Source organism: Dermacentor albipictus, chromosome 1 (assembly GCF_038994185.2).
Source record: "Dermacentor albipictus isolate Rhodes 1998 colony chromosome 1, USDA_Dalb.pri_finalv2, whole genome shotgun sequence".
Classification (NCBI taxonomy): Eukaryota; Metazoa; Arthropoda; class Arachnida; order Ixodida; family Ixodidae; genus Dermacentor; species Dermacentor albipictus.
This window is the reverse complement of record NC_091821.1, coordinates 162,634,318-162,647,554: the sequence shown is the minus strand read 5'-3', so window position 1 is coordinate 162,647,554 and position 13,237 is coordinate 162,634,318. Positions and strand designations below refer to the sequence as shown.

At 46.1% G+C, this 13,237-nt stretch overlaps 1 long non-coding RNA gene across 1 annotated transcript in view; it reads left to right on the top strand.

Moving 5' to 3' along the window:
- The window catches only part of LOC135911385 (uncharacterized), a 116,518-nt gene extending 109,506 nt beyond the window's left edge, over window positions 1-7,012 (top strand). The window contains exon 3 of the long non-coding RNA XR_010567299.2: window positions 6,884-7,012. This is a non-coding gene — a long non-coding RNA (uncharacterized lncRNA). The remainder of the gene's footprint in view (window positions 1-6,883) is intronic.
- The last annotated feature ends 6,225 nt before the right edge of the window (window positions 7,013-13,237 follow it).

Genomic DNA, 13,237 nt, shown 5'->3' with positions numbered 1-13,237 from the left:
GTTCGCCTTATTAGCTCTTTGCTGCCGACGGAGTATAGAGAGAATTAACTCTGTGTTCATTTGACCATGACATAATTGTACAGACACTAAAATGTTCACGAGAATAAGCGCATTATGACTCGCGGCGTTTTCATTGCAAGCGCCGTCGGCTGCTGCTTCGACAACTGAGAGCTAGGCCTACCGTCTTGAGTGATCGGCGTCTGCCGAGAAAGTCTGTGGGCCGAACGTGACGCTCTGCTTAGGAGAGTTTACCGAACTAATATGGCCCATCTGCAACACAGCGAAGTTTCACGAACCTGTTTGTCTTATTACGACGGCCATTTTTCGCACACGGTAAATACGGGAAAGTCTCAAACGGCGCGCCGTTCCATCGACTGTATAAGCGCTAATTGCCACAGATGAAGACGGCAGGCCTTGCTCACTGGCCGTGGGTGTCGCCAGTTAAGAAGAAGCTTCTGCTAGCAATTGAACGCATAGTTTTTTGCGAACTCTTTCATGCATGCATGCATATTAAGAGGCTAAATAAAAAATACATTTGAATATCTGTACACCGTTGGCAGGAAACAGCAAACCAGGCGAACTTTGTCGCTTGGTGGTCGCTCCGCGCTGCCTGTCGGCGACACCATCTGCCCTCGGATGGTGTGTTTCGATCACTTTAGTGGTGTAGTACTGGGCGCTAATTGTCATATCAGGCGCACTTTTGACGTCACTTTGTAATATTTATCGTAATTACATGTCAGCGACAACTGAGTGACACCACTGCGCTTTCGCATGCGCTGTCCGTCCTCGTCCATCTTGAGCTTTCCACATTCCGGCAAAATGCGGCTGCGTTTAAGGGTGTCTCGAACCTTGCAGGCCGTAAAATCTTCGTGGCGCTGTCATATGACTATTCAGTAGTCGCAAATAGCGCGATGAGAACCGGCTCTGCGGGGAGCGAGCAAGTCGTGTGCTGTGATGGCATCTCCAGCCGTCGCTTATCCATGCTGCTTTCCTCGCCGGATAGCTCTTCTCGGACGGAAACCGAAATGAACACGTGCTCCGTTTACCAGTGAAGCAATTTGTTCGCAATACGCAACAGAACTAGCCGGCCTTTTCACGAAAGTACCACGATCAAAACCACCACAAACCGGCTTCCCAAGGCGCGCTAGGGCTGCGTTGGTTGTTCGTCTGCTTCTCGTACCTAACCATGTAGAGGGCGCTCGGGACAGTGTTAGCGCATGCGCAACAGTATTTTTGCAAACCGCCCATTGCTGAGCTATTCCCGATACCGAGATGACCGGATTTCAGTGGGCTGTTGTGCCTGGGGATCCCTCGGAACAAAGCATGCTTCACCGGCAGACATTCAGCTGTGGAGCGCCATTGACGCTTCGTCGTTTACTAAAGGCGACTAAATCAGTGGCACTTCAGACTTACGGACCAGCAGTTATGTTCCGTATCATCGACATTTCGTCGGCGCCGAGATGACAGGCGAGACGAGTGCCCACCCGGAATACGTCTGGACCTAGCGCCGACAGTGACGCGTAAAGAATGACGGCTGACTTCACGACGACAACGCCGCCCTCCGTCTACCGCGAAGGCCAGTCTCGCGATCCTCGCAGATTGACCGTCACAAAGAGAGAAAGAGAGAGAGAATACAGAGAAAGGCAGGGAGGTTAACCAGAGGTAGTTCCGGTTGGCTACCCTGCATGGGGGGAAAGGTTAAGGGGAATAAAAAAGGAAAGAGAGTGAAAGGGGGGAATGGAGAGAAAGCGAGCCGAGCACTAACAAAGCGCGTACACTATAGAGCGGTAAGGGGCAGCGTTATTAAAGTATATCGTTAAGCCCCGTATATCGCAGGAACCTTAATAACGAGCCACTAATTGATAAAAGGGGCCATTGTCGAGGACTCCCGTGGGAACGGCGTTGACATCAATTTCACAGTTTGTCAAGTGGTTGCCTCGTATGCGGGAGCGATTGTGCAACGTTGGAGACCAAGGAGTCCGGCAAAAAGGTGGGACGTCATGGGCGGGATACTGTGAGCGGTTCGGCGTTTGTGATTGGCCGAGAAAAAGAACAGCGAATTCCCTCGATGAGTGAAAAGGAAAAATAAAGGAGAGAAAAAGCGGTTCTGGACTGCTGTGAGGAGAGGCTCGGGCATGCAAAGACATACGTAGTGTGCTCCGAGAGTCATGGAACTGTTAGATCATTCGATCATGTACATTTGTATATGAACCTTTTTCGCATCTCTTGAACGTCGCTCGGGATCTTTCTTTTCTCCCAGCATCTAGCAAGGCACCATCCATGGAACGCCCGCGGCTGCACGGACCCCGGACTTGACAACAGGGTCGAAGAACGAAATTCGTGTCCACCATGTGCAAGCTCTGTGCTCAAATCGGAACATCTAGAGAATCAATCAATCAATCAATCAATCAATCAATCAATCAATCAATCAATCAATCAATCAATCAATCAATCAATCAATCAATCAATCAATCAATCAATCGCCAGTTTGGTTCTTCCCTTGCTGGACGGAGCCCAGTTCTCCCTTCGATGTTCTCTTGAGTGAGGCCTCTGTGCCGTTCTCCATTGCCCTGCTCTCCCAGCCATTCCCCCGATTCTCGTGTGCAGCCGCGGCAGGCGTGCTATCCTTAATGACGCTCCTGCCCAACTTCGCTGACTTTCAGCGAACTCAGGCGCGAGGACCTGGGTTGCTGAGAGGCGGAGTTTCGTACTGAGCATGAGCGCGCCTAAAGCCGGTGGGGAGAGTTTGCGCACCGAAGAACGATGGCCCGGATTTCGCCAAAGCCTTGCCCCGGTCGAGCTCCCGCTTTGTCTCGGTACGTATGCACCGTGCTGTTCCCTGTCCAGAGCCCAGAGAGTGCGATTCCTCTTTTCCAACTTTTGCGTGCAGAAAAAAAAAAGGAAATCTAGCTGCGGCCGATCAATTCACTCTCAGACTAAGTGGAAAAAAAGTTTACTGACTGTTGTTGTGCGCACTTACACAATTTTCTTCGCCCCGAATGTACATAAAATTACTACGCAACTCCTGACTTTCTGATGCGGGTAATTTTTCTTCCATCTCATTGTGATTTTATATCTGGGGTTTGGGTTGGGGAAAATGTTCAATGCACGAATGTTGCCGAATACGGGGTGATGCACAAATATATATATATATGTATATATATATATATATATATATATATATATATATATATATATATATATATATATATATATATATATATATATATATATAGAGAGAGAGAGAGAGAGAGAGAGGAATCCTTAGCGGGTCTTTCCTTTTTTACTGACTGTAATATTCATTTTGTATTTGCTGGCTTTTGCACTGCATCCGTGAACCTCGTGTTAAGCCCAGTATCTATACGATTTGTGTCTATTGCGACCCTCGCTTATTCTTCACCATCAACTATATGTAAGCGTAACACCAGCTACCTTATGAACGTATTGTACCGATTACCATGTTCTCCCATTACCATATTTTGAAGTTTGATGTCGGGTGGAACACACCACTCATCAGTGATCAGTGCTCTATTGGTCGGACAAAAACAAAATTTGTCAGTGAATTTCGCCTTGTTTTTTTATATTTCAACTTAAAAGGAACCTGATACAATGGCACCTACACCATTCACCGCTTTAGTTGATTCTCCAGTCGGTACTTCTGTTCAAGAATGAGTGCTCGTACAGCTGCTTGATGTCCCATAAGAGGCCCTGCAGCTGTGTTTGATCTTGGTGCTTGAAAATATTCGAGCTCTTTTTTTTTTCATGCGCTGGCAAGCGCTCAGAGAGCCGCATTAATTGCCTCTTTCAAAGAATGGAGCCCGTCAGGGAAAAGAACGAAAAGCATAAAGGAATAACGCAGGCGTTCCTAATTTACTAACAAACCGGTAAAGTGCAGATGCCAAAGGAGAGTGCGATGCGAGCAAGGAAAGGACGCGGGGCAAATACCGCGTCAGTCATTTCGCCTCAGCGAAGGCAACGGAGGAGATAATGCGTTTTGTTTTTCTTCTTTTCGAGCAAATTCGCCGAGATAAAATATGGTAATAATGCAGATAGGTGGGAATTCATGAAGAGCGGAAAAAAGAAAAAAAAACATACTGCGGTAAACGCCGAGCGATAGTCACCAGATCGGGACGAGCGCGTAGATTATGCGGCTCCATCTGCATAAGTAGATCGACTCGGTGGCTCCAAGTTCCGCTCTTCAAGTAAATCACTTGCCCCGTATTTCTTTGGAATGACTCTAGGATAGTAGCGAAAGTAAAGAAATGTCACCGAATCAAAAAAAAAAAACTGCGATAACCGTAGTGCGCTAGCTTTTCGCGTTGTATATAGGAACACCCTTGTTTACAAGCTCCGTCACGGCACACCTATCAGCTAGCTTCCCGGTTTCGCTGAGCCCAGGTCAAGATAGTGGAATCGACTGGAAACGTGGGAATCAGAATCGATGAAGACAGCTGCTTCTGTATAAGCGAGTAGCGGAAGACAAACAAGAAGTTTTTAAAGAAAGTAAGTTTTTCGTCTTTTTTTTAAACTTTAGTCCCCCTCCTCCTCCTGCTCCTCTTGCTCCCCCTCCTTCCTTCCTTCCTTTCTTCCTTCCTTCCTATTCCATTTTTGAGCCCTTCTGCATCCATAAATTAGGTGTAGATGTTTTTTTCTCAGCCTTCTTTATAAGCACACAATGTTTTCCAGGAGAAAAAAAAAGTACATTTACAGCGCGCGCCTACGAAATTTTGTGTTCTTGCAGGTCGCGCGTTAGTGTTGACATATTGAAGTGTGCACCAGCTCAATATTTAGGTCCCGACGTGATCACTACCGTGTGCGCTTGAGACGGTAATAACGTATCTGTAAAATTGGTGGAGCAGGGGGTTAGGGGGCTGAAATGTGTTGTATGTAACAGCGAGTGCCGTATCCTTTCATGTCGCATATATCTTTTTCGGTCTTTTCGTCATTGGCTAGCACGCAGCCACACCTCTACTATCACCGAGACCGGCCACTGGACGTTGCTAATGATAAGATTCTGCAAAGCTGTGCAGATCCCCACAGGAATCCATGCTACGCGAAGCATTCTGCAGGTACCTGCATATCCAGCATTGTTAGGTGTTACGCAAAGCGATACAAGGTGGCCCGACGTGTCTGTATATTGGAATCGATGAAATTCCCTTACGCTGCCTGTCGTTCAAAAGACGGGTTGCGTGCACATTCTAGCTCGCTAAAAGGAACAACCAGCCGCACCTTGGCCTCGCATTGTAACACGTGTGGGTGTTTAGCTCTTTGACAAGGCCTGCCCAATCAGCAAATACCACGAACAGCGAGCATGTGCGATTTGGAAAGCCTGTTTCATTCAACAGAGAAGTAACACTTGTGTTAGCACGCCGTCTGTTTTCCTGCATAACCAATATACGTACAGGTTTTTTTTTTTTTAGCTGCACCAAATTTTTAAAAATTGCCTGCGTCAGATAGCCCAATTCTAATCCTTGATCTATATTACTCGATCAGGTGGTCATTACTTCTACGAGAAATCAAAATACGTAAATGAATAAGTAGCACAATTGCGTTAATTAACTTTTCAATTATTAAGATTACGGCCCCTATTTCAATCTACGAATTATAGCTGGTGAGTTCGCAAGGCGTGTCCTTCGAACGAATTCTCCGGACTGGACCAGTTTCTAGATATCAATTCTCAAAGTGACCGGCGAAAATGCATTGGCGTTCCAGTAACTTTTGTTTTTAAAGAAAACGCTGTTTTGTCCGTTCAAGCACAAAAGTAACTGGAACACCAATGCATTTTGTCTGATACTTTGAAAATCAATATCTCGAAACTGGTGCAGTACTGAGAATTTGTTCCAAGTGAGTACGCCTTGCGAGCTCACCGGCTATAATTCGTAGATTGAAACAGTGGCCGTAATGTTAGTAATTAAAGAAATAACGGAATTATGTTACTTATTTAATTAAGTATTTTGACTTATCGTAGAAGTAATGGCCGCCTGATCGAGTAATTTAGATCAATGATTATAACTGCGCCATCTACCACAGGCAATTTTATAAAATTTGGTGCAGTTAAAAAAACGCTTTGTAGATTTAATACCTCGATAACCGCTGGTTTAGTTTTACACACATTGTCACCCACCACGCTCCTTTTGACTATCCTCACTTCTACATTTTTTGTCTTTTCGGTTATTAGTTGCTTACATGCGTTCTTTGTTAGCTTTACCTCTTTTCTTGTTGTCTTCTTTCGTCTTTTTTTTTTCATTGCTTTCTTTTACAGCGAACCTTTATATGGCTAGGCTGCCGTGAACTTTTCAAGTGCGCGAGCAAAACCTCGGCTCCGTCTCTTTGCCGTCGTTCCCTACCGATCTGCCAGGGTGGCGGGTACGTCAGGCGTGTCTTTACCGCGTCTACTTTGCGCCGGGCAGCAGCGCTCAAATAACGTGCGCGGCTAGTTTTCTCTGGCTTCCCGAGGTGGCGGCGGTCGTCCATGCTGGAGCACAACAATAAAACCAGCGGCTGCTGACCGAGCAGCGCACTTCATTGAGCAAATGCCATTGGTCGTGCAAAGATTTGACCATGGCAAATAACATGTCCAACCTTGTACCCGAGCTGATCAGTGTGCACCGTAGCGACCACAAGGCCATCCTCACCACCATCACGACCCAAAAATTATGACCCCACGATGACGACAAATGATGACAACCGATCAAGACAATGAATGTGTAGGCGTACCTTTCGTCCCGATGACCACCCATCAAGACATTAAATGAGTTCGTGTGTTTGTTCAAAATTATGTGTTACACCTGTGTCGTGTGCAAACCAGCTTCGCTGGTCATCCACCTTTACAAATTGTAATGGCTCATGATTTTTTTTTGCTTGCTTTTCTCTTATTTTTCAGAAGTGTCTTCAGTTTGCCCGCATGATAGATGCAGTTAGTTATAGTTGCCGGCTGGCCGTATCTCTTCCCTCATTCGGTGCCTGATAACTCTCAACTTTAGTTTTGTTTTTGTGACGTTGGCTATCGACCTTGCGTGCCACTTTTTTCTTGTACTGCTCCTCGAATAAAATCAATGCTTGATAGTCAGTGCCCGTGTTGTTGTCTACTTGCAATCCTGTTGTCTGCGCTGTTTGTTCAGTATATTGTCACGTGGTCCTGACGTCAAAGAACACAGTAGCAGGGGCGCTATGCAGGATGCGCCGAGTTTGGCGAAACTCGGGATCTTCACGAGCTCTGGCGACACCCCAAAATGAAAGCACGAATGGTACCGAGACACAGTTTATCTTTCGACAAGCCTCCAGTTTCATTGGTTTATCTAGATTCACTCTGGCTGGCTATCATTTCTTGGGCGTTGCCTTCTGGGCGGTCGACAAACTGGGGCTCACGTGATCATACCGTCGGTGCATGGTCGTGCCTTCTTTCACTTGTTTGTCGTTCCACCGAGTGCATTACATGCAGAAGCAAGTTGTAAAACAAATGCATTTAGTACAATATTATTAGTTACTTTAACGTGGTTTAGAAGCATTTTGAAGCTTACGAGACGTGCACTGAATGCGTCTTAGACTAATTTGTAATTTAGTACCCTTCGCATTATACCACGAGGGAGCGCTGTAGTGGCGTCATCACATCCATTCACCGGGCAAGCATGGCGGCTAAGCATCAGGGAGGCCCAGTGTAAACAAACCCGTACAACGAGCTTGCAGTGCGCGACGTAGTGATCAGGCTCGACGAAGGCCACTATTTCTTGGATAGTTCTGTTCCTCCGTGGGCAATCTTCCCGTGCACCCGGTAAGACTGCCAATAGCTTCGGCGATTTTACAGATCGCAACGCGCACCTTACTGTTCACGGCGAAGTGCTGAAGAAACAACTTGTCCGGTGCTGCTTCTGCGAGTGCGCCGAGTTCCTCCACTCTGCGTGACTGCGAGCGTCACGAACATTACATTGTGTGGGCAAAAGGTAGACATCCTATATAGCTACGAAGCGACGAGGTGGTACCGACGATGGATCTCGCTACCAACACAGTGAAGGAGACTTCGACAAACTGCAGATAAGTATATTTCTACTGTTTCATATTTAGCATAATAAGAGTGCACGGATTAAGTCACTTTCGTAGTAACGAACTGAATGTCCAGCAGTTTAAAGAAGGCAGTGAGAACCAATGAGTGTTCGTGCTTTTACGTGCAAGTGGGCCCGCGAAAATATGGAATAGATGAAGGTAACCTCCACTAACTTGGTAAGGCAACAGAAATTCATGAGTGACATTAAGCTAGAAAATTTATGGAAGAGTATCTTTATCCAAGTGAAATATCAATAGCAAGTACTGATATAAAGCAGGAAACTTATAACAAAAATTTCATGGGTTGAACAGCACATGGAAGGCATTACCGAATCGTGATCGCCACGTTACCGATATCCTTGAAAAAAGTCTAGAATCATTGCATTCCACCGGTTATGCAATATGGGACATAAACCTGGAGGTTAACAAAGAAACTTGAGATGTCAAGGACTGTGTAGAAAGCGAAGTAACAAAAATTGTTGCAGATAGCATTAAGGCAGGAAGACAGTGGCGTAGTAAACCGTGGCAACTGATATGCTAGTTGAGATTAAAAAAGAAAGGAATCGGCAGGCAGGCCATGCACGTATTCGATCACTTGTTGCCAATTCATATCAGGTGATTACATAAGCATTACAGAATGAATGTCAAGGAGAGAGAACTACAGCCAAGGATGGTAGAAAATTGCGTAATGGGAAAAGAATATGATGTTTGTAGGCATAGGATGCAATCAGCTCGTATAAGACGGGATTGTAGGGTGAGGCATTTGTTTTGCAGCGAACAAAAATAGGTTTGTGGTGCTGACAGTAGAGACTCGTGAAGGTGCAGGGCCACCTCAGCTGCTGGCACACTAATCAACATGACAATTGGCTCTGAAAAAGAAAACCCCAGTTTTGAAAAATAAAGCAATGTTGTCCCAACGCATTGTTTTACTATGCATACTACACTAGAGGCTTCCACATTTAAGGGCACTTGGTACTAATAGTGCAACGAGCATTTTTCTTTGTAAATAATGGTTTGTACGTGGCTGATTCATTCCAATACACTTTTTTGCAGCAAAACATTCTGCTGCTGGAGCCACTCAACCGCCTGGTGGCAGTAGGCGAGCGCCAGGCACGTGCTCTTGAGAGTGTGGCAAAGGTCCAGAGGGCTGCTCCGCAACAGTAGTATCGGTGCCCTCACTGCTCTCCTGTCGAGCCCACAGAAGGCACCTTATAAAGGAGCTTTCAGTTTAATATTTTGATTATTATTCAGGAACATGAATAAAATTATTGCAGTAAACATTGTGCTGTGCATATTAGGAGACTTATAACATGCACTTTGTGTCCCTTCAAAATAGGCAAAAACGTAAGACAACCTGTGCCGCTCTTGGACCATGTAAATAAAAAATACACTAATGCAGCATACACGTCATCATGCTGTTTGTTCTTTCTATGTGCAAGAATACAGTGCGTGTTCATTAGCCACAAGATGAACGGTGTGTGTAATTCACAATGAAGAAAGGAAACAGCAGGAGCTTAATAATGCTATCACCTATAGACTGTGCATATGACTGCAACACTCCCCAATTCAAATGTGCCATGCATTTACAAATTACATGCATGTTCGATACCACATATTCTTTAACATTGTCTTATAATTGCATGTACCATATTTCACACATCTTAAGCCCTTGCATAGCACACTTCTGGTGTATCCATTTCATAGGCCAAATAATTGTACACTTTGTCCTTTTGTGTTGTATGAAAAGCAGCATCCTTTACAGTCGGATAAAACTTCAGAAGACAGGAGAGGCCCCACCCAGATGACCAAAGCGCAGCAGCCGATTGCCTACACGTCTAAAGAAATAGTCCCTCTCCAACGAGCAATATTAGTCTGTCTGGCGGCACGATATCAGTCTCGAGTGCGTGCCCATTGGTGCAGGCTTGTGTTCACCTGCCTTAAAGTGCAGATTCCGCAGCCTCCTAAAGTTGTATCCGACTATAGAAACACGTAATGCCTTGCACCAGTTGCATAGGCTTCTGCAATGCACACAATGATCAGGAGCAGAAATCTATAAAGGCATCCAAGCAAAGCCGGCTGGCCACACTTCCATTATGAGGGGCTGAAAAAGGTCTCGCCAAATATTCCCATGACGTCCTTGAAAAAGAGGTGGTGTTTGGCACTTCTTTAGAATCAAAAACAGATTACACTGAATGTTGTGTAGCACGTCAAAACAAACTGAGCTTGGTTATTTGCACAGCATGTAATGGGAGGTCGAGCTTCACATAGGAAACAAACTGCTCTGTCCAGTACAATTTTGAGGCCGGTATGGCACCTATTATGGCACCGGTATGGCACCTATTATGTCAACAGTATCTATATACAAATTACACTTTTCACAGGCCATTGATTTCACCATTATTTTTGTGTGATGGTTCTTTCAATCAGCGCTTGTATTACATGAGCAGGTGGATTTGAAAGCAAAGCTTTGTTTGCAAACCTTCCGACTTCCATAAGTGTGTGGCAAGGCACTGGCATGTTGTCGAATAGCTCACACTTCCTCGGTCCTGCACCAAAGAAGCCCAATGCTCTATTTTAAGTTGGATCGCACAACAATTCAACGGCACACAAAGGAGTGTAACACACACAGCAAAGCATTCTGCTGTGTGTATTTCTCTTTGTGCCCCGTCGAATTGTTGTGCAATTAAACTTCAAGCTTCTATACCAATACACCGTCTTCAACCTCACCAATGCTCTAGTTATTAGGCCACAATGGTGCACATCTTTGAAATTTCCCAACACAAATTAGTTCTCCAAAAAATCACAAATGTTAAATTTTGCAGCACAGCTGTATGTATGAACGTGCCATATTCTTTACCACTAAACTCACAGGAATCAAAGAGGCAAGCATTAACGAGCCTTGCTGCCGCCGTTACCATTATCATCATGACACCAATGGAAAGACAGTGCCACGTTTCAGTAAAGGGAGTACCGGAGGGAAAGGTGTGATAGCGAAGGCTTACAATAAATATAACAGTTACGAGACATGTTCAATGCCAACATATGCTGCATGTCGCTCAGCCTACTTTGGCAATGCGGCAAGTGTTTACTCGTTTGGGCATATCACGTTTTGTGTAGTTATTGCTCTAAAGCTGTACAAATGGTCTATTTGCTCTGCAAGTTTTATTTTTATCATGGTAGGTTAAAGACCCACTTTTCATTGGCATCTGCACCACATTTCTCCCGATATGTAATAATGCCTTGGTGGTTCACGACATCTTCACGTACAGAGAGTTCTGCAGAGTATCGGATGTGCATTGTTCTAATGCTTAAGAATTAGAGCCCCATTATGAGACGAAAATATACAATTTATCCATCCAAAATAACGCCGCCCCCCCCCCCCAAAAAAAAAAGAAGATGCACTGAACCTCTGGCACATGCATCGACAGTGAACAGAGCAAACAATCTGAAGTATTTTCTTCATGCAAGCCAACACACTAAGATTCTCAATGCATTTTCATTTCGCCACAAATGCATAGGCACAACCGGCTTGGCGCAACATCCACATCTCGCGCTGCAACAAATTGTGCAATGCCTCGCTGTTTCATAGTGCGGCCGATAGATTACGCATGACCAAAATTCAGCATTGTGCATACTTAGTAACTTCACCAATGAAGAACCCCAAGTTCTTTATGAGATTAGGATTCATAGGTTACTTCACACAATTAGTGATATCCATTTATCTATTTATACTTAACCCCTTTCCCAAGAAAGTGAGCCATTTGGAAGGCACCCTGACAGATAAATAGAACAATCGACAAAAAGTGATCAACCAGCGAAAAAGTCTGTTAATCACAGTAACGCTGACATTGAAGGCGCCTTAATTCCTACGTACGTTCCTTCGACACACCCGACTACGTTCGTAATGTTCCCACGAAGTGGGAAGCATTCTTTTATATATGCCCGCTCCGCCGCAGTATTCTGGAAAGCTAGCCACCGCTTACGCACTGCCGCATCGATAAGCGCGTCAGACACATCTCTGACACAGTGGCTAACAGTAGTTTGATGGCGTCCGATGTAACGCTCGGCGCCGACGCTTCCCTGAAAACTCCCAGTCCCGTAGAAACGGAGGGCACAGATGACTTGCTCTAAGACGGTGAGCGAATGAAGCCCGCCACGCTGTCACCGCAGACGAGAGTCTTCGCCTCGCTCGTCACACAGCCAGCACACTGATGTCTTCGACAGGCGAAAATGACGCTGAAACTCCCCGCCGGTCATGCAGGTGAACGGGTCCGGACGGTCATACTGACGCTTGCTGCCGCTGGATGCAATGCCGCTGCCGCTGCTGCTGCCGCCGCCATGTTCCCGAGTTGAACTCGGAGGGGGTTTCGCGATGTACGAGTTTAGCACGAGTTCGCCTGTCAATCAAAACCAGAGGTCACGCCCCGCGCGAGGCATGTAACTATTGCGCGCGCACCCACTACAGTTGGGCCACGCCCAACTTATCTGCCGGCAACAGCGACGCGGTGTCGAGCTGAGAGGCATCAACAATCTTGACCGCCGACATAAAACACGCACAACGCACTGTCATCGGTGATGTACTGAGCACCACTATCGAAAACAAAGCGTTGACTGTCGCTGGCACACATCTTCTCGGGCTGAGATGGCCGCACAACACGGTTTCATTGCCTGCATTGCGGCGCGTAGCGCACAGTAAATAATTATCGGCACGTCACTGTAGGTGCTTGCAAGGCGTCGAGGGGGACGACGATGCTGAGGAGGGCTTATTGCAGCAGTGGTTTCAGATAGCTGCTCTGTCATCGGTGATGAAACGGAGCCACAACGTCGTAAACACGATCAGCGTCCGAGAATCGCTCGCTCTTCTAGGCCCAGTGCAATGACATTTCTTCATCACAAGCACTGCGCACTCAACAGTTCCAACACATCTCTCCGTTCGAAATCTGATTTCATAACTGCACACAAGAGTCCTCACCTGCCAAAATGCGAGTGCTGCGGTGTCGTTACGATATCCATCTGCGATCGCTGCTGGCTCCAGCAGAGGTAATCCGCAAGCACCTTCGACTGCACAACACACTCATATACTGCGTACGTGCGCTCAGAGGCGCCTTCACTGGGCAAGCGATGGCAAGGGATGAATTCTGTCGCTGGGGAAGCACGCACGTTTCGCAATGTATCGCAAAGGCTTCGCGCACAAAGA